Source organism: Herpailurus yagouaroundi, unplaced genomic scaffold (assembly GCF_014898765.1).
Source record: "Herpailurus yagouaroundi ecotype Mexico unplaced genomic scaffold, PumYag 139, whole genome shotgun sequence".
Classification (NCBI taxonomy): Eukaryota; Metazoa; Chordata; class Mammalia; order Carnivora; family Felidae; genus Herpailurus; species Herpailurus yagouaroundi.
Window position 1 is genome coordinate 41,290,038 of NW_024412394.1, and position 22,486 is coordinate 41,312,523.

Sequence of the window (22,486 nt, forward strand, 5' to 3'; positions counted from 1 at the left end):
TAAGTTCTCTATCAGCTGCCTATAAAGCATTTGATTCCATGTTATCAATAAATAGTATTTATTTTATGTTTCAGTTTGAAAGCAATATGCAGGAAGGGCTCTATCATTTTAACTCATGATTGTTATCTCATGTAAATAAAGTTAATAATTTAGGTAAAATACAAGCATCAAACTAAGCATGAGTCACCTAATAGCACTGAAGAGTCTATGTTCCAGGAGAACACATACTCCAAAATGTAGTGGATAAAATGCCTGTTGTTCATATATAATGTAAGTGGTCTCCACATGTTGTTTCACTGTATATAGAATTAAAATAATAGCGCTATCACTTGGGAACATAGAAGACCTTCAGGATGTTTCACTGAATAAAATAGTAATAAATAATTTTGGTTTTATGTATAATTATATTTTGCATGCTTTCAAGATAAGTCTATTCATGAGGCATTTTCACTGTGAATGATAATTTTGGATAAATCTTCAAACTGTCTTTTATAGAAAAGGTTGAAAGAAAAACTTGAACAATATTTAGCAGTGTTACTACATATTAATTGACAATTCAGATGTTATTTTTGTTTATATACCTCTAATGATGAACTTTTTGACCTTTATTTTTATAACTCAGCCACATGATTTTAGGAAAACTACAAAGACAAGGATTATTTTGTCAAAATAAAAAGTATTTAAGAAGATAGTCCATTAGTTTAAAGAAAATAATGGTTTTTCTTTGTAGTCTATTTATTTTATTTTGGGTATAAAGCACCTTGGAGGTCATCGTAATCCTAGGTGATGAGGGTAAGGAGTTCTATAAGAATAAAGAACAAGACAGAAGTTTACTTATTCAATAGGGCATGAAGAGATTAGTCCTTACTATAGAGTAGAACCCCAGTTATTCCATCAAGGTGACAGATGACAGGACCTTGGTGTTTGGGACTGGCTCTGTCCAATTAATACCAGGAGCATTTCTAAATTGATCCTAGAAAAATGTACCGGGAGAGGGATAACACTGAAGTCTGGTGAGGATGAGGAGAGTCTGGAGAATATGGTAAGCATCTCCCTTACAAAACAACTTAGAATCTGGAATTTCTTAAAAGACACAAAAGGTCAAATTAAGCAATCAACTAATTTGTCTTCTTACCTATAAAATTTATGTATGATTAGCAAGTTTTTATTTTAATTTTTAATAGTCTCAATTATATAAGAATACTTTTTCACTATCAAAAAATTAGCAAATGAAGAGAAAGAAAATATAACTTTCCCTTTTAAATGTTACAATTTTGTTGCATATAATCTCAGTTATTTTCTTTGCATGTATATTTATATCCCCAACCTTTTAACAATAGAGTCCAAGTCTTAGTCTTTGGATCTTTTTAATTTTCTATCTGCAGTTGCTTCCTTGATAGCCTTACTCAATCACAAAAGCTTTCACCTTCCATATGCAAATGGTTTTCAAATGTATATCTTTATCTAGGTCTTTACTATAAGCTCCAGGCGTGTATATATATATCTATATACCTATAATCCATATTTATCTATGTATGTATGTGTGTATGTATGTATTTATTACCTTTTGTATATCTCTACTGAGCTTCTGTTTCACAGTCTTCCTCATCAAACTTAATATAATTATATTCTTGAAATTTCTCTTCCCCTAAAGTTGGGAGCTATCCTTGACACCTCTTACTCTCTCACACTCTTCATATAGTCCATCAGCACAACTTCTTGGCTCAAATATTAAAATATATCCATAATCTGTTAATTTCTCACTTCCTCCACTGGCACCATCTTGAGTCAACCACAGTCATTTCTCCCCTAGGTTATTATAATTGCCTCCTGATTCGACTGTCTGCTTCCACACTAGTTTCTTTTTCAGGGTGCACCTATATGACCCATGCATATAACTCTTGCCCTCATCATTTTTTACTGTCTTTTGGATTTATCTAATTTAGAAAATCTGTCTCTATTTCTAGATGTAAGGATCCTGAGGACAGGAACCCATGTCTTACTCAGCTGTGTCTCTCTAAAGCTGGCATATAGTAGGTGCTCAGTAAGTGCAAGTAGAATTAAACATAGACATGTGATCAAGAAGAATGAATGTAAAAGTGTGGATTTGGACTTGAGAAAGTTGATGAGTTGGCGTTTACAATGATGGCAGAACTGGGGTGTGAAGATATAAATGGTATGAAAGGCTGTTCTGAATGCTGATGACATCAGGGGGTTTTATATGGTAGCTGTTAGATGTAGAATGAAAAGGTATTTATGCTTCAGAGGCTCAAAATGTCAGAATTCCCATGAGCCAATTTAAGCTAGTGAGAATTACAAGGGAAGAAAGAAAAATATAAATTATCTTATGAACGTCTAACTCATAGGCATGAAGTTAAATATGTTTATCTCATTAAATCCACCAGTGAGTTTTAAGGTAGGTAAGGTTGAGGAAAATGAGACCCAGAAGGGTAAAATGCCTTGCCCAGTGTCCACAGATAATAAAAGGTAGAACTTAAATGAAAACATCTGTTTATCTGAATTCAAAACCCATGTTGTTTCCACTCTGCTCTTACTATGCCCTTAGGGGAGAACTGAAGCAGATGATGAAATATTTTATCAAATGGGAGACTGAGCTAAAGGAAGATTTGGTTGAAAAATTGAGCCACTTAAGTAAAAAGAGCTAAGTATGTTGCAGGAACAGAAAACTTAATTCAAACAACTTTAAAAATAATATTGCCTCTCCTAACTGAATAGCCCAGGGACTAACTTTAGAGACATCTTTTTTCAAGTCTTAAATAATGTGAGCAAGGTATGGTTTCTCTTGCTATTTCCTGATTCTGCTTCCTCCTGCATTCTACTGTCAGGGATGTTCTCCTGTTTTCATTACAAGGTAGTCACTAGCAGCTCTTGAGGTTGTGGTCATTTTTCTGTAATCATGTGCATTGAAACAGAATGCCTTCTTTGAATAGTTTCTGCAAAAGAAAAGGGCATTCCCTCCCCTCAAAATGCTGCAAACTCTCACCAGCTCAGATTAGATTGCATGCATATCCCTGAAGCATTTCCTGTGGCTAGAGGTAGAATACACATTGTTTTAACCCTTTTCTTGAAGGAACCGTGGATCATTTTCCACAAATTCACAAGACTGAACATGTGGGAGGGTTTAGTTCTCTGTTGGCATGAGGAGAGTTGCTGTGGGGTAGATGGTGGGGAATAGATGATGGAGAGTCAACCAGAAACAGATACTTCCTCTGGAGTAGATAATTCCTGCATTAATTTACTCATGCAGCAAACATGTATTGACCACAAAATGTGTTAGACACTGTCTTAGGGGTTGATTATATATGGCCCCAAACAGCACTTACCCTCGCAGAGCTCACAACCTACTATAGGAGATTGATGGACTAGCAGCTAAAATGCAGCATAATGGATGTTAGTGTAACAACCACCTGGGAGCAACAAGGAGTCATCTACAAGGAGTGACCAGGGTAGAGAGCAGACAAGGAAAGATTTCTGGGAAAGATGCCTCTGAGCTGAGAGTTTAAGGCCCAGTAGAATTTAAACAGGTGAATAAGGGTGTTGCAGTTAAAAAAAAGCAGCATGTGCAAAGTCACACAGGCAAAATACTAGTGCATGAGCTAATTGCAAGTAGCAATTTTATAAAGAATCTGTTCAAGAGCTTTTTTGTAAAATGTTCTTATGAATGTGAGAGTAAAATTAGATGAGTCAGTAGCTGGTTGTTCAAGTAGTGAATTGTGGTTGGCAATGAATTACATTTTGAGTAGTAATTTTTTTTACCCTTTACAGCTTGTGAGTGTGTGACTATTTTCTTAGGCATAGAGCCTAGTTACTTTGCAGGGAGAGTCGGATGGGGAAAAAAGGACAGAATGGGATGGGATCGCTTTTTCCTAATTTCAGTCCAGTTATTTTGGAAGTAAAAATGCCAAATGAACTTTTATGGAGAACAATCATGTTCAGATCCAAACAGGTAATGCTTAGGAAAACATATTCACTGTTGATTCTCATTTCCAGGGTGTTCCCTAATGAAATCATTTACTTTTCAACAAGAGAAACAAGTAGGTGTAAGGTCGTGTAAGAGCTTTTCAGAGAATTGAGGCACTCATTCAACTCGAAACAATATTTTACTTTTGATTAAAAAACACACACAAAACACAAAAAAAGCAAGTCAATAGGTTTTTCACTGATAGTATCATACTTGGGCCAAATTACAAATAGGGATAAAAATAAAACTTTGGAAATCTCAAAATGAAAAACAATTTGATAATTCATAATAAAGAATATTTTGTGTTCAAAAATAATTACTTTTCTTCCTATGCTTGACATTGGGACTATTAGTTTAAGAAATCCTCTGGGATGATAAGCCTTGCCAAACCATTTCATGGACAAACACTCTCCTGGTTAAGAAAATAAAGAGAAAAGCAAGGCAAACAATATTTGCAGGGATGATCTCATCCTCATGGATCCTCTGGTAGACTTCTGGAGGAGGGAGTTCTCTTTGTCCATAAGATGCCACTTTGATGTGACTATCTGTCTAGCCATGGTCTGGTCTGATTCTGAGAAGCACAGCTGGGGACATTTGGAAAATGTTTAGGAGGAACCTGCTGAATTCTGCACTGGCAAATCCCTAAGAGTTCTGAAAATGATGATGATTGGGTATTTTTTACTGAATATTATTTTATCACTAAAAAAAGTTTCAGTTTATATTTTTCCTTAAATGGAATTGAAGATGTGAGGAAGGTAAATGACCATGTGGAATTCAGAGAGAAAAAGAAAAAGAAGAAGTCAGAATTTTATGCAGTAAAAGCATCAAGAATTATTATAAGTTTAGTTGAATGCTATTTTATAATTGGTACTCTCTTGAAATATTTTTCATTTTGAATCCAATGTCAATAGAGGGAAACTGAATCATTCTTGAGGATGGGGAAATTGAGGTATAAAATAGTTAGGTTACTAGTCACATACAAAATTCAAACTTTCACAAAAACAAAATGATAGTTTGAAAGTTTGTAGTCAGATCTCATATCAATGCTCCATGAGTTTTTAACTGTGTGATATTAGGTAGGATTCCTAAACTTTGGATTGTATTTTCCTTATCTATAAAAGGAGAAAATAATAGCCACCTCCAAGAATAGTTAAGGGGATTTTAAAAAAATTGTAAATGTCAATGTATAATCAGTGTTAACCTGGAACTATAGGATTTGTTTTCTTAAAAATCAGATCCATGTATTAATTAAGAGCCCAGATGCAAAATATGTGCTGTTTTCCAGATGCAGATGTATCAATTTGCTTATTATGCTTATTGAAATGTAATATTAATTCCACACATTGAGAACCTAGTCAATCAGAACTGTTTTGTCCCAGAGGATGAGGCCATTAGCAAGCAACATTGACTTTGTATTCAGTTTACGGAGTTTAATTATTTATTTTGAGAGAGAGAGAGAGAGTGAGAAAACAAGTAGGGAAGGGGCAGAGAGAGGGAGGCACAGAGGATCCATTGCGGGCTCTGTGCTGACAGCCAAGAGCCCAATGCGGGGCTCGAACTCAAGAACCATGAGATCATGACCTGAGCCGAGGTTGGACGCTCAACCAACTGAGCCACCCAGGTGCCTCTTGAATTTTTTTTAAAGCTCCAGCTTTGTGAGGCACACTGAACCCCAAGGCACCATAGCCAAAGTCTCCTAACTGCTTTATTGTTATCTAACAAGGATTTCAATCTTTCCTATAGTCACTACTGTTTACCCCACATGAACTCAGCCAGTTCAGTATTTGTTGTTGTTGTTATTCTGTCTCTTTTAATAAGATGAAAAACTTTCAATCACACTGCTTTCATATAGGTACAAATAAAAAAAATAGCACATCAGCTTTTGCCTCAGACTCTCCATTGTTAAGAACCTAGTAAAGGGCATATAGCTAATTCAAGCAGAAAAATAACTTATTGAAGATATTAGGTAGATCCCAGAATATCTTGCAGAGACAGATTCAGACTTGGATGCAACCCAGCTGGGAACAACACCCATATTATACTACAGGGCTGGCCCCTTAGAGTCTCCATGGCTGGCACCAGGCACACAGTGCAGAAGCATCCCACTGACCCTCTCCCCATCAGTGCTGCTTTGTCAGAAGACAGTGGACCGTGTGTCTGCTCCCACCATTGCTGGTGCAAAAATCCTGTGTGATGTCACCTTCTGCACTGCATCTGAATTGAAGATTTGCAAGGGTGATTTTGAATGTCAGAGCCAAGTCATATGCCTGTATCTGGCTACAAGGGAAACTGGAAAAATGAGTGCCTTGCATGGACTCAGAATATAAGAAATTCTCCAAATGTGAGAAGAATTTTAAGAAGCACTTGAGACCCAAAGCACTAAAAATGTCCATAAAAAATGGTAAGTTTCCTCTTACCATTGAACCTTTATAAGTGTGCAGTTCTGTAGTGTTAAGTATAATAACATTGTTGTGTAACTAATCTCCAGGACTTTTCATCTGGCAAAACTGGAACTCTTTGCCAACTAAGAAATAACTCACTATTTCCCCCTCTTTCAAGTCGTTAGCAATGACCATTCTACTTCCTGTTTCTTTGAATTTAACTACTTCAAACTAATTTAAATGCTTTGAATTTAATTTAAGAGAGGTGGAATCTTACAATATTTGCCTTTTTGTGACTGGATTATTTCATTTACCATAATGTCGTCAAGGTTCATCCACATTGTACCATGTGCCAGAATTTTTTTTTCCTTTTAAGACTGAATACCATTCTACTTACCACATTTTTAAAACTGTTCACCTGTCAATGGGCATTTAGGCTGCTTCCACCTCTTGGCTATTGCGAATATTGCTGCTATGAACAGGGGTAAACAAATAGCTGTTAATAAATCTGGATGGAAAAGTAGACTGTTCTTTCTTAAAGGAGGAACATTAAAGGCATGTTGCAAAAATAGCAGACAAATGTGAAAACAGAAATTATTACTCATCTTTACAAACAACCTACTACACCAATTAAGTTAGAGATAAAAGAAAAAAAAATACACCTGGATAGACTATAGTTGAATTCAATGACCAAGGAAGACAAAGAGGAAGGTATAAAAGTTTCTAGAGTACTTACAAAAGAATAAGAATTGACTGCATATCACATTTCTCAACAGTTAGAGAGCTGTAACACTGAAATAAATGTGTGTACAGCAAGGATATTCTGATGTCCTTTAAGGGCTTGGAAGTTTAACACACAAAGATCTCTTGAAGAATACTTTTGCATTAAAATGTCTTTTAATGAGAAGAAAATGGGAATCAATGCATATGGGGAATGAGACTGCAAATAATTAAGTAAAAATGTTTGTGGCTTTAGAAGGTAGATACTTCTTCCTATCATCTTCAAAAGAACCTATAGTATTAACAATACCAAGATCTGCTCCTGACTAGGAGGAATGGGTCAAAGAATTTTCCCATTTTTAATGTATTATTGCTTTCTTTCATTAAATCAAAAGGTAAAGTGTTACATAAACTGCAATACATTTGTGTGTGCATGCGTGCGTGTGTATATGTGTGTGTACACTTCTAAAAATGGAGTAGAGTTCCAGTCTCACCCAGAACCACTTTATTGGTCTTTATTGAATGGCCATCATTAAAGCACCTCTATACTTTATCACATGAATTTAGCTACTCTGTGAAGTTTACAACTGAAGGAACTCAGCACCATAAAATGTTTTGGATAATAAGTGTTTGCTATCTTTGCCCTGTAAAAGCCAGCAACCCCATAGCTAGAATGCTGACATTAATTGTACCCTGTGCTAGTTAGTGGTTCAGCTCCCACTAAGAAAACAAGGTACAACAACTCCTGTTTTTATTAAACTGGCCTCATAAATATTCAGACTTATTGAATGTCATATGTGATCCCCGTTTTTATTAATATGTACTTATGTTAATTTTTATATGTTTGACCAGTGCATTGCCAGGAAAAATATTTTTATGTAAGTATAACCATTTATGTTTGAAATCAGTGTATTTTCTTGCTTCATCATAAACTTTTCTCACAGCTGTTTGCTAACTAATATTTCTCCCCAGGCTGAGTTGCTGCAGCTACTAAAAGTGTTCCAAAAGGATCGTAAATTATAGAGCCTATGCAAACAATGTTAGATACACTTTGTATTTCATTCTAGATTCAAGTCAAATAAACTACATTTATTTTAGCAATAAATGTAGAGCTACAAAAAATAGAAAAATGCTATGTATAAGGGAATGTTTAGTTTTATGTGTAAATTTCATATTACATTATTGAATGCATTCATTTAATATTAATATATTAAATATTAATTTAATATCCCATATTAACTTAATAAACATTAAACCACAAAATCTACTTAACTTTTATTTTTTTTACCTGGAAAGAGCAAATTAAATTTCTTGTTTTTAATTTGGCTAACCGTTAACATCGTCATTGAATGTCATTGCAGAGGGATAATGGTGAAACTTAGCTATTGTAAAACATAATTGTCTTAAGCAGAGAAAAATTTAATTTGTAAAACTTCATGCCACTTTTTATAATATCCTGAAAAAACACTTCAACCATTTGTTATGAAAATTTAATGTAAACAAAGGATACTCCTTTGAATTGACAGGAATAGATTATAGACATCATGATGAAGAGTGTTGTGTACATATTTGTAGCATCAATGTCATAGTTTGGGTGAGGTTAATCTTCAGTAGGAGCCAAACTCTAGTGTTAAAGAGAAAGTGGTGACTAGGTAGTGAGTAGATAGCATTAGCTCTGTTACCTGTTGTCAAACATAATAAATGTTTAAACCCTAAAGCAGGAAGTTTTCCTGTTTTAATTTCCTGTTTGTCTCTGAAAAAAAAAAATCTGTGGCCAAGAAGATTCAGTAGTGCACCTGTAATAGCAGTGCAAATGTAATCAGGTTCTCTGTTGGAATTTAAAAGCCTGGAAAATTAGTCTATATTTTAACAATCAGTCATGTTACCTTTTTAGATAACAGAGCTCTGCATGTGACATCTCCTATCATACAGGACTTTTGATGCACAGGTAAGTACTTGTTGCATTGAATTGAAATCAATTAAACAGTCATTTATTGGGAGACTACTTTTTATCTAGATATATGTCTGATACTATGAGACTCTCATCTATTTACATAAATTGATGTCATATACTTTTATTTAAGATCTTTTTATTTTACAGTTTTAGATTTACAGAGCCATTATAAATATAATAGATTTCTCATATACTCCACATCCACTTTCCTCTGTTATTAATATTAATATCAGTATAGTACATTTGTCACAACTAAGGAACCAATATCAACATTTTCTTATCAATAAAGTCCACACTTTACTAGATTTTCTTAGTCTTACCTAATTTTCTTATTCTGTTCCTGGATGACATTCAGGATACCACATTACATTTAGTCATCTGGTCTCCATAGGCTCCTCTTGTCTATGACCGTTTCTTACACTTCCTTTGCTTTGATGACCTTGACAATTTTAAGGAGTACTGGGTATATATTTTGTAGAATTTTCTTCTATTGGAATTAATCTGATGTTTTCCCCACAATTGCCCTGGGTTATGAACTATTGGGAGGAAGAGGTAAAGTGTCATTTTCATCATATCATATCAAGGGTGCATACTATCAACATGAGTTATCACTATTGATGTTAGCCTTGATCACCTAAGGTAGTGTTTGTCAGATTTATCTCTACTTTAAAATGGTTATTTTTCTCTTTAATCATTCTACAATTATATATCATACTTCCCTGAAGGACATCACTATATGCAGCCCCCAGTGACTTAAAATGTGGGGAACAAAGCTTCAGCTCTTTGAGGTGAATTATCTACATAAATTATTTGGAGGATCTCATATATCTTTCAACAGTGTTTTCCAATTTCTCTCTCATCTATAAAGAAAAAAAAAGAATAAAAAACTATGGATTCCATTTTCTTTTTTTTTTCTTTTTTCAATTTTTTTAACATTTATTTTTGAGAGAGAGAGAGAGAGAGAGAGAGAGAGAGAGTGTGTGTGTGTGTGTGTGTGTGTGTGTGTGTGTGTGAGTGGGGGAGGGACAGAGAGAGAGGGGGACACAGAATCTGGAGCTGGTTCCAGGCTCCAAGCTGTCAGCATAGAGCCCAATGGGGGGGCTCAGATTTGTGAACCGTGAGATCATGACCTGAGCTGAAGTTGGACACTTAACTCACTGAGCCACCCAGGCACCCCGGATTCCATTTTCATTGAACAGATTTGAAACTAGAAATTGCTGTTGTCCTTCGATAAAGGAAGCTGATGTTTAATTGTAGAGGTAAGAAAAAAAAATGATAAGCTAGAAATAGCATTCCCAAATGAGATTATGATAAATTTTTTTAAAATTGTCTAAATAAGGGGCACCTGGGTGGTTCAGTCAGTTAAGCATACAACTTCAGGTCAGGTCAAGATCCCTAGTTTGTGAGTTTGAGCCCCACGGCAGCTCACTGCTGTCAGCACAGAGCCTGCTTCAGATCTTCTGTGTCCCTCTCTCTCTACCCTTACCCCCAACTCCTGCTTGCTCTCTCTCTCTCTCAAAAATAAATAGACATTTGAAAATACAATACAATAAGATAAAATTGTCTAAATAAAATGTGAAATTAAAAAATCAGCTGAATGCTAACTACTAGGTATTGACTCAAGCTGTGTTAGGAAATGTGAGACCACAATAAAAATAAATGAGCAATAAATAAAGTAAAAAAAAACAGCACTTGAGGTTTAAAGATGAGAAGGAATAGTTTATGGAAATTTTGCTTTAAAATGGTGTTGATAAGTAACCCTGATGGTGTTTCTTTTAAGCCCTCAGTAAAATACTTTCAAAGAATCAAAACACATGACAGACATTTTATGAGCACAAAATAATAGTTAACTTATTTCCAGTGCCTGTATGTTGATCTTCCTACATGGATATGTATATAGATAGAACTGGCTTGTGAAAACTTTACTAGAGCATTGCTTCATGTGACAGAGGATGCCTGGGAAACTTCAGTAAACCCTTTATACCTTCTAGACATTGTTTAGAGTCAGAAACTTAAGGTATGAGCAGCTGTCCTTCTACCCTGATCTTTCCTCATCTTAAGGCAGCTAGAACTTGGTGGCTCACATTTCTTCTTCATCTTCTTCACGTAATCCTTCACAGATAGTAATTTCCAAGAACCAATTGGATATTAAGCACTCCATGTGTGAGGAAGTCTCAGCCCTTGCATGTTGCTGTTTAGTAAGTAAACCATATTGGTGTGGTTTGTAACCTAGAAAAGTCTCTGAAGGAATGCTTAATGAAAATTACAGCTTCCACGGACTGCACTGATTTAGGATATCAGTAACCAGGCTTTTGGGTCAGAAAAGCATGTTACTTCAATGGGGTAGAACTGCCAGGAAAAAAGGGGAATTTGAGTAGGAGCTATGGACCTTCACTTACCTCCCAACTAATCATATATCAGGGTAGGTAAAAATGTACAGGTACACATTTAGGAATTATGCAAAAATCTCACAATGTCAGAACACACTATATATTAACAAAGTAAATCTACAGTCAAAATAGTCTGAATTTACCATATTTGAACAGGTGAAAACATAAATACATGAAACCTGGTAGCTTAGTGGTGAAGGCATGGACAAGGATAAAGAATTAGTGAAGGAAGATAGACTAAAAACTACATGTTAGGATAAAAAAAAGTTCAAGAAATTTTTGAAATCCTCAAAGAATTGTAAAGTATTAGGAACCAGGAACAGCTCCAAAAAGAGGAAAAACTTGGATGAAAATAAAAGATAAGGTGAGACACAACAGAGTGAGTTGGAAAGTCCTAGTAAAGGAAATGGACTAAGGGGCCACATAACATGGCCCTAGGAATAGATTGCCTGGGTTTGAAATCTGGCCCTTTGGCTTTTTTACGTTATCCATATTTTACATACCTCTTCTACAAAATGAGGATAACAATAATATTTAATTCACTTGGACTGTTTTAGAATTTGTGTAAGATAATTTATTTATAAATGCCTAGTGCAGGGGCGCCTGGGTGGCTCAATCTGTGAAGCATACAACTTCAGCTCAGGTCATGTTCTCACAGTCTGTGAGTTCCAGCCCTGTGTCGGGCTCTCCGCTGACAGCTCAGAGCCTAGAGCCTGATTCAGATTCTGTGTCTCCCTCTCTTTCTGTCCCTCCCCCCTCACGCTCTGTCTCTCTCTGTCTCTAAAAAATGAGTAAACCTTAAAAAATTTTTTTAAAATGCCCAGCACATTAAAAATATTTGATAAAAACTAGGCCTAACAGTTGGAAAGGATTGCAAAAGATCTAAAAATGCAATATAAGGAACACAGGCAGAAAATTAAGTATTTTCTGTGAAAATAAAAGTAACCAAAAATGTGGAAGACAACCTTCATAACCTTGGAGCAGACAATGATTTCTTAAGAAGAAAAAAGTATTAGCTATAGAAGAACAATTTGATAACTCAGATTTCACAAAAACTAAAAATTTATACTCTTTAAAAGATTCTATTAAAGTAAATAAAAAGGCAAACCAAAGGCTGGGAGAAAGTCTGTGCAATCCATATATTTGACAGAGAATTTGTGTCTAGAATTTATAAATAACTCTTAAAAGAATAAGGCCAAAACATCCCAATAAAAATGGGCAAAATATTTGAATAGACACTTCATAAAACAATATATGTGAATGGGCAGTAAACATATGAAAAGTTGCTCAATATAACTAATCACCAGGGAATTCAAGTTAAATCATAATGGATACCATGATATACTTACTTACTAGAATGACTGAAATTTTATTTTTTATTTTATTTTATTTTAATTTTATTTTGTCTAAAACATTTTTTTATTTTATTTTAAAAAAAAATTTTTTTTCAACGTTTATTTATTTTTGGGACAGAGAGAGACAGAGCATGAACGGGGGAGGGGCAGAGAGAGAGAGAGACACAGAATCGGAAACAGGCTCCAGGCTCTGAGCCATCCGCCCAGAGCCTGACGCGGGGCTCGAATTCACGGACCGTGAAATCGTGACCTGGCTGAAGTCAGACGCTTAACCGACTGCGCCACCCAGGCGCCCCTGTCTAAAACATTTTTTAATGCTTATTTATTTTTGAGAGAGAGACAGAGAGAGAGTGTGTGAGAGGAGGAGGAACAGAGAGAGAGGGAAAGAGACAGCAGCTGAAGCAGCTGTGTCAGCACAGAGCCCAATGCAGGGCCCAAACTCACCAACCGCCAGATGATGACCTGAGCCAAAGTTGGACGTTTAACTGACTGAGCCACCCAGGCACCCCTGGAATGACTCAAATTTTAAAAAGTAACACAAAACAAACTATCGTACTGAACAAGTAGAATTCTTTCATGTTGCTGGCAGCAATGTAGACGGTATGGCCCTTTTGGAAACATTTAGCCAGTTTCTTGTAAAGTTAAACATTCAGTTACCACATAACCAAGTAATCCCACTTTAATGTATTTATGCCAAAGAAATGAAAACGTACATCAACACAAAGGCTTGCACATAAATGTTTAATAGTTTTATTTATAATCACTTCAAAATGGAAACAACCCAAGTGCTTATCATCAAGTTAATTGTTAAACAAATTGTGGTGTGTTCATATAATGGAATGTTACGTGGCTGAAAATAGGAACGAACTTCTAATATATACAACTAGGTGAATCTCAGAAACATGCCGAATGAGAGAAGGTAGGAATAAAGGCGTTCATACTACTATGTTATTCCATTTATATGAAATTTTGGAACAGGTGAAACTAATCTGTAGTGACCCAAAGCAGAGGAGTGGTTGACTGGGGCCAGAGGAGGGGCAGGGTTGACTGCAGATCTTTTGGAGTAATATCCTGATCGTGATGGTGGGGATGTTTTGATGGTTGTCAAAACTCATCTACTTAAGACTGGTGCTATTATTTTATATAAATGTTGCTTTCAGAAGAAAGGTTGAAAATGTTTTTAAAATGTCATTTGTGGACAGCACAGTATAAAGTTAAATATTTCATAAGGAGTTTCTCTAATATGCCAGGACTTAACATAAATATAGCACACATTTTATTTTCCTAAAAAATAAGAAGTTTTTGAGGAAAAACTCTTATTACTAAAAAAGAAAGCAAAATTGAAGTCTCGAGGGCTGTGCAAACAGGCATCTGATGAAGAAGCCCAGAAGTCACCAGAGGCTGTGGAAGTTAGCAACCCACACATAATCATTAAGCACGTCTGTTATGATCATAATGAAGAAGTGAGTCCTGATGGTTGTATTTCTGATGTGAAACGCCCTGACACTCTTTAAAAAAAAATAGAGATCTCTGACTGTCAAGAGCTGGGCTGTTACCTTTAGACACTCTATGGCCAGACATGTTGCACTTGACTTCTGTTAGATACCGGTTAAGTCACTTCCATGTAAAATATCTCTGTACTTTACAAGGTGTTTGAGAGGCTAAAATAAAGTGAAAAACTAGATGAAATGTAGCCTATACCTGGTTTTGCTCGCTAACACCAATCACTTGTACAAAAGTACATACGAATGTCCAAAATGACAATGGCATATTATGTAAAACCAATAATTCAATAATTTATAATTAACCCACATATAATTATAGAGAAGACCAAAAAGTGGATGAGTGCATGGGTAGAAACTATGTGTAGAGTACAGGTGGATTACATTTTCATCTTAAATAGAAAGGACACTAATTTATCAGATCATGCCTCTAATATGATCTTAGAGGCTTTATAATCTTTAAAACATAACTAGTTGTTAGGTTTTAAATCTGAAATCTAGTAGAATTAGAAATGGCACACATATAATCCAAAACTCTGTAGAAAATAAAAGCTTAAGCAACATAACCCAAATAGAAAAAGGCAGATTAAAAGGAAATACAGAAGCACATAGAACAAAAAGAGCAAAATAAGATGAAACTTTTAAGAACAAATATATTAGATGAAGCAGAAGTTAAATTCTCCAATCATATCTCCATGTAAATGTGTGCAATGTAACCAGACAAGTGCTTTGATTTGAAAAGTAGCTGATTTGTTTATTCTTTGCTATTCCATCTTAGAAAATGCAGATTAATAAAATAGATATTATATCTGGAAATAAGAGTAAATGGCAAAGAGTGAGAGAGTAGAGAGAAGAAGGGATACAGTTTATCTACAAAGTCTGTAAGGATATCTGTGATGAGTTGGGTCTAACTTTCTTGATGAATAGCCCCATTGCTCTAGCAGCCTTCCTTCTGTGTGAGGAAAGATCCAAGTAGAGTGAGTATGCCTGTTCAGTCCTCTTCTTATCCTTCTGTTCATTACCAGAACTTCAGCGTACTTCTGTGTGTAACTTATTATGAGGGGGCATTTTTGTCTATCTGTGGAAGAAGAGGGTATAGCTTCTTCCCCCCAAAAAGGGCCATCACTGATCCTGTAGCAGTTTCTAATTATAGGAAACACACCACAGACATCCTCCTATGCACTGAGGAAGGTAATAAAGAATGTATTGGGCATCACCCTGCCCTCTAACAGTTTACAAACTTGGTTGGTGAGATAGCAGTCGACATGTATAAAACAAACACGTGTATGGAGAAAAACCTAAATTAATAAAATACTTATCAATACATGTTTGGAAAGGGAGAAATCAGTGTAGGCTGCCATCCTTAGAATTTCTTCATGGAAACAGAACGCTTTGAAAGTGATCATGGAGGATAAATGGACTCCAGGAAGTAGATGAGTGAGAAGCTCAGAGAGGCTGTGAAGGTGTGACAGAGAAAAGACAGAGTTCAGGGAATGAAATGTGGACAAATCTACAAGAAATACTCTGTTGCAAACCCAGGGAAACCTTAGCATATCTTTACTGCAGTGCCACATGGTTCGTGGTGATGTGGGTAGACTGTATGTGTAAACATATGTAAAATATAGATCTTGAGATTAGTAGTTTTTAATAAGTTGTATACACTGGCAACACTATCTCTCTGACCATGGCTGTTAGCTAAGAAAAAGGAGGGTTAAGATTAATATACAATGTGTAACTTTGAGTAACTCTATAATGGTTGTTTCACCAATACTAACCAACTTGCATTGCACAAAAAGAACAGAGTTTTGTGGACATAAGCGAAATTCCAAATAAAATATGCATGCTGTAAACTGATGATCTAGGAACTGTGGAGACATTTTTATGAATTTAATAAATCATAAGTAGAGAGCTACATACAGGTTTGGATCACTCAGAAGTAGATTTTTAAAAATCTGTCTTAGTTGTAACAAGAATTTCTTAGATCTTAATTCCTCGTGTGTGAGTTTTGAAGTCTCCCAGAGGGTCTTTACAATTGGAGGACCCATAAAAATAAATGGATGGAAGCTCTCTCAGATCACAAGAATTCTGCCTTGAAATAAAATGCCATTCTTTCAGCACACGTCTGAGGAACAAGTGAACCTGGCCACATTTTTAATGTTCCAATCATCTTAAATTAATTTTCTACTGTGCCAGGCTAAGAAAAATCCAATACATATTTCATATAACTTTGTATATTTTAAGAAAATTTTCATCCATGTGCTTTTAATTCATTTACATTTACATCATCAAATATTAGTTTTATGAGCTTTTTGATGTACCACCAACTTTACCTACCTTCTCAGTAAGGTATGTTTCAGTACTTTTTCCTTTTAGGAACAGGGAGACTTGTTTTGCCAAAGACAAATGAACTCAAGTATACAAAGGTTTAAATTTGATCTGTAACTTGAAGTTCATGTAATTTGCATATCTAGAATTACCCCCCTTCCCTATACCCACTCAACTAAAATAACCAGATTCTCAAGATATTCCTGCCAGATACTAAGAAACCAAAGGTTTTTGGCAATGACCACTGAATAAAAACTCCAGAAAAAAAAAATGTGGAGCTTTTCAAAAACACTGACAAAAGCTTGACTGAAAATGGAATTTCCCTTCAGTATTTATAAGTTGTCTGAGTATGATGATGTCTAGGCAAATTATGGAGGCTAACATCATCCTCTGAATTGTTAAAGAAATTTCATTAAGGAAATTTCATCAGCTAATTCTAGATTTCCTGAGTATATCAGAATGGGATCTTCCTGGGAAGTATCTGATGTATGTACTGATTTAGGGCCATCAGGCTCTATTTCTTTGAAGTGACTTACTTATTCCATTGATTGCCTGTTGAGTAAAGCAGAGTACTTTATTTTTTGAGGCTGAAAAATTCATTCTATAGAATTCAAGAAAAAAATTTCCAAATCTGCTTGTGTCTCCTGGGATTTTATCAACAAATCTAAGTTGATCTTCTTCATTATGTTTGTGGTTTCATTCACTTTAATCTTAACCCTTTTGGTCTGTTTCTGTATAGTGAACAAATTCAGAAGTAATTGAGCATGTGAACATATGGAAAGAAAGAGAAACAACTGGGTGTTATTTCAATTTTGAAAAAAAAAGGCTTTTGAACAAGTTTCTGTGCCAAAGTTTTTTTGCCAAATGTTGTTTAAAGTGATGTATAAAGGGACTGGGGGAAATCTTTAGTGATGACTGGGGGAAATGTTTTAGTGATAAAAAAAAAAAAGTAGAGGTAAAATATAGCTTTTCTGATGGCAAGCTACATGATGCAATACCTCTATGGAAAGAATGTATTAAGTTCCTTGTTTTTAATTGGGGACAACAAGATCTTATGTTTGAAAAGACATGCATCCCTTCTGTGTAAACAAGAGCAGAGCAGAAGTTTGAGAAGCATATGTAAGTATAAGAGAATTTAGGAATAAATCATTGTGTATTAGTTATCCAGCACGTAATGATCTAGGAATCTATAAGTCATGTGTACTAGACTACTTTCTGAAGGTGCTGGCTATGTACTGAGGGAGCAGCGGATAACCAAAAAACATCAGAAACCAAAGAAAAAACGTTAACCTTCCTCTCACTCCCTTTCTGCCTTACCCCCGTACCAGCAAGTTAATGATTTTAATATATATTGAGTGCCTACTATGTGAAAGGAAGTCTTCTAAGATTTTGTGGATGTCATTTGTTGCAAATTTTTGAGAAAACATGCTATTATTACTATTTCACAAGGAAACTGAGACACAGGGGTGTTAATTAGCGTGTTCATGAGGACACAGCCAGTAACTGATAAAGGCAGGATCTAAACTTGGACAGTCATACTCTAGAACATGTCTTTTAGACACTTATCAGTATAGCCTCTGAATGGTCCATGCCCATAACAAGGGTTGATGTGAGACATTTTCCTCAAAAATTACAGAGATATTAACATAGCTAGAAGATGTTCTTGAGAAGAAACATCTGAGAGATAAAATATTTCAAATGGAAACAATCAGGTTCCTCCAAGAAGAATTCCAGAGAAGAGAATGAAGTATAGAAGAAGCTAGAGAGGTCAGACTCTGTATTTATAAATTCAGTGGTTCCACCAGAATGTTACCTTTCTTACGAGACTGGCACATGTTGGGTTGAGTAAAGCTGGGCCCAGGCCAATTCCAACTTGTTTGTTTTGTAGGATAGCTACTAATGTATAGGAAGTGAGACATTTATGTGAATATTTGTTAGGGATATTCACTATTGTTTTACCAACTATAACAAGAAGTGTAAAGGATATAAGCAAAGGATAATATAATCATATTTTTTGGGAGTTAGCTCAGTAGTTAAATGAGTAATAAAATATTACTGTTGTGTATGCTTCACATTGTGAAGAAGATTCAGTGAAGGGATGTAAATGTCCCTCTAAAGTTAAATCAATCCATTGTTTGTTGTTTGTTTTTTGTGTCAGTATTCATTCATAACAGCTGGGGTAGTTGATGCAGGGTCATTTTGAGACAAAATTTTCAGGTGCGCCTGGGTGGCTCAGTCAGTTAAGGGTCTGTTGATTTCGGCTCAGGTCTTGATCTCATAGTTTGTGAAATCGAGCCCCACGTCAGGCTCTGTGCTGACAGTGCAGAGCCTGCTTGGGATTCTCTCTCTCTCTCTCTCTCTCTCTCTCTCTCTCTCTTTCTCTCTCTCTCTGCCCCTCCCCTGCTCTCTCTCTCTCTTAAAATAAATAAACTTTAAAAAAAATTTTTCAGGAGAAAACACATCTTTTATTCTGACTAGTGTGGAGTTTCTAAGATTGTTATTCAGGAATTCTCTCCCCCTTCCCTTTCTCCTATGTATCTTCCAAAATACCCCAAAAGTAAAATTTATTTGACCCCTCACTTATTTTATTATGCGAAAATGTACAATAATCACACACACACACACACACACACACACACACACACACACACTGATACCACTCTATTTTTTCATGTCTTTTTTAATCTTCTGAGAGTCCATATATTTTTCCATGAAAATAAAATTATTGTCGGAAAATTTATATATTAAAAATCTCAATTACCTTCTAGTGCTTTAGTAATTTAGAGTTAAGTACTATTTCAATATCTATTATTAATGTTCTTATTGATACAAGATAATCCTATTTTATGTTGATTAACTGTGTTAAACTCGTAAGCATTATTAACACAGTTCTTATGACACTGTGGTGCCACTGTTTCACAGTATGGACACATGCAGACTCTTTCACATTGCATGTGGTTTTGTTATATATTAGTGACCTTCAGCAGAATGAATTGCTTTGCCCCCCTCCGCTCTACTTCCCATTCAGCTTTCAGTTCCCTTAATTCCCTTTATGGCACTGGGCTATTTTCCTGGTAATCCCCTCAAGAGATATTTAAAATGTCATTTAGCCTATTTTTCTTTCCTTTTTTTTTAAGTTTCTTTATTTATTGGGGGGGGGGGGCAGAGAGAGAGAGAGGTGGAGAGAAAGAGAATCCCAATCAAGCTCTGCACCGTGAGCACAGAGCCCTGTGCAGCAGGGCTCAAACCCACGAACAATGAGACCATGACCTGAGCCGAGAGCAAGATCCAGACACTCAACCAACTGAGCCACCCATTCACCCCATATTTGTCTTTTCCTACAGTGTTAAGTTTTTCTCTTTTATTAGAACAACCAAATTGGGAGGGAGGGGAGGACAGAGTTGTCAAGGACTCTGAAGATGTATGTGTCTGTGTGTGCATTAAATAATATATACATACATGTATATATATTATGTATGTATATATATATATATATATATATACTAGTATATACATATATAGCATATATAGTATATACTATATATTAGTATATATGTGTATATGTATATTATTACATATACGTACATATACATATATATATATTTACACCCTGGTCGTTGGTACATTGTTCAAAATGGTATAAATTGGGTTTTTTTGTGTTGCTTTTATACACCAATTATATTGTCAGGAACAGCCAAATTAAGCTTCCACGCTGAAAACAAGAACACTGAACAATTTGCTCTATGTGTGAAATTGAATTGACACTGAGGCTTAAAGGGAATAGCTTAATTCTTCCTGTTTGCACTTCAGGAAACTATAACTAGAGAAGAGAAAGGAATTCCACCTCCATCTCAAACAAAGCCCCACCTCTCAATGAAAAATAAAGTCCTAGGAGCAGGAGCAGGACCAGGTAATGGTTCTATTCTTGTCTTGAGCTTGAGTCAGTTTCAGTTTAAAACATTTGGTGCTTCTGTTGCACTCTGGAGAAAAGCACACATATATTTTGGCTCCAGTCAAAGAGCCATATGACCCCAAAAGAAGAAAACTAATATTTAACTGGTACATACCACATGTCAGGTACTGTACTTAGGCAATTTCACAGCATACCACACCATCTCATGCTCAAGTCAGAGGAGATAGTTGCTTATTTTAGAGTTCTTTAACTAGCAGTGATCAAATGTTAGTTCTTTTAGGGAAGCCTGCGTGGTTCAGTCTGTTAAGCTTCCAACTCTTGCTCGGGTCATGATCCCATGGTTCCTGGGATTGAGCCCCAAGTCTGGCTCGGCACTGGATGTAGAGCAGGTGTGGAGCTTGCTTAAGATTTTCTCTCTCCTCTCCCTCTGCTCTCCCCTTCTCTCTGAAAAACAAAGACAAAACAAAAACAAAATTAAGAAAATGCAATGTAAACATATCATTTAGAAATGGCTAAGGGCGCTTAGGTGGCTCAGTCGGCTAAGTGATTGACTCTTGATTTCAGCTCAGATCATGATCTCTAGGTCTGCAAAATTGAGCCCTGCATAAAGCCCTTGGGATTCTCTCTGCCCTTACACCTCTCTCTCATTCTCTGACTCTCTCTCTCTCTTTCTCAGAATAAATAGTTTTTAAAAGTTAATTCTTCTAGTTTGGGTTCAGTCTTAGACATTTCATCCTAAATTTTGCCAAGTAGAATGCTTTAAGCCAGAATTTGAGAGACCCAAGATGTTCTATGACAAGGCAGAGGAGAGAATGTATTGGAAAACTGAGGTAGGGAGCTAGGTGCGATCTACTATGTTAGATAAATGCCATCAATTTATTTAGGGTCTAGAAAGCTTAACAAAATTGTTTATCATGGACTTAAAATGGACCTTTGTGGTCAGATAATTGTCTAACAATTTTACGGGTAAGGAATGTTAGCCCAAAGATGTTAAATAACTTTCTAAACAGCTACATCATGGAAGACACAGGAACCGTTTCGAACTCCAATTTACTATCTCTCATTTCAGTGTTATCTCTCTTTAGCCTCTTACAATGTGTTTGTTACCACAATGGAGAGGTTCTTTTCTTCACCCATGCTTCAGCCATCTGCCTGATCAGCTTATTTGGGTTATGTGATACAATGCTACCTTTCTTTCTTTCCTATGAATGAATTTTCAGGTTGAAGCTGAAGGACAAAAAGCACTGACTTAATGACTTTCTAAAACACTCAGGATTCAGGTGAAAACAGGTTGTAAAAGAGACTTAATAGTCTGATTGAAAATTATTAGGAAGAGTAGGTGAGCTCTTTTGCCCTGCACTTTGCGCGGCATCCTGAAAGTGAAGAAAGACCTAATGGAATTTCATATTAGAGTTTAGAATCTTAGAGTAGAGAAGACTATGCCTCGTCTTTTTCAAATTGGATTCTCATTATTGACAGATCTGCAATGGTGGCGGGAGTGTTTGGGGTCAGCAAAAATGTATCTTTTGAAAATTTTTTTTAAGTTTTTCTGGAAAAATTCAACATTTTTTATGGATAGCAAAAAGTATTTAGAGCACATCTTCTATGGTATATAAGATCATTAAGTTATGTCTCTACCCTCAAGGTATATAAAGATATCAAATAATAAACACATAATTCAGACAGCGCTATACTCAGCAGATGGAGGAGCTATGTCCCATGTGTTTACTTTACCTCTCTTTCCTGTTACTTCCATGGCTTTGTTCATGATATTTGTCTTCTCCTTCATGCAAAAATTTCAGCTGTTCTAAGGTCAATGCATTAGACTATAATTATCTACTCATCTTGTCATTAAATTCTATAAACTTTCTGATTATTCTTCTAATTTTCAAAGTCTTTGACACCTATTCCCAACTCATTAACACTTCACATGTTAACATTGCCCCAAGCGAAACCAATATCCA

The 22,486-nt window shown here is 35.7% G+C and overlaps 1 long non-coding RNA gene across 1 annotated transcript in view; it reads left to right on the forward strand.

The window, feature by feature from the left end:
• Positions 1-22,486, forward strand: part of LOC121029716 (uncharacterized) — a 489,603-nt gene that overhangs the window by 251,444 nt on the left and 215,673 nt on the right. The window contains exon 3 of the long non-coding RNA XR_005789854.1: positions 8,978-9,031. This is a non-coding gene — a long non-coding RNA (uncharacterized LOC121029716). The remainder of the gene's footprint in view (positions 1-8,977; positions 9,032-22,486) is intronic.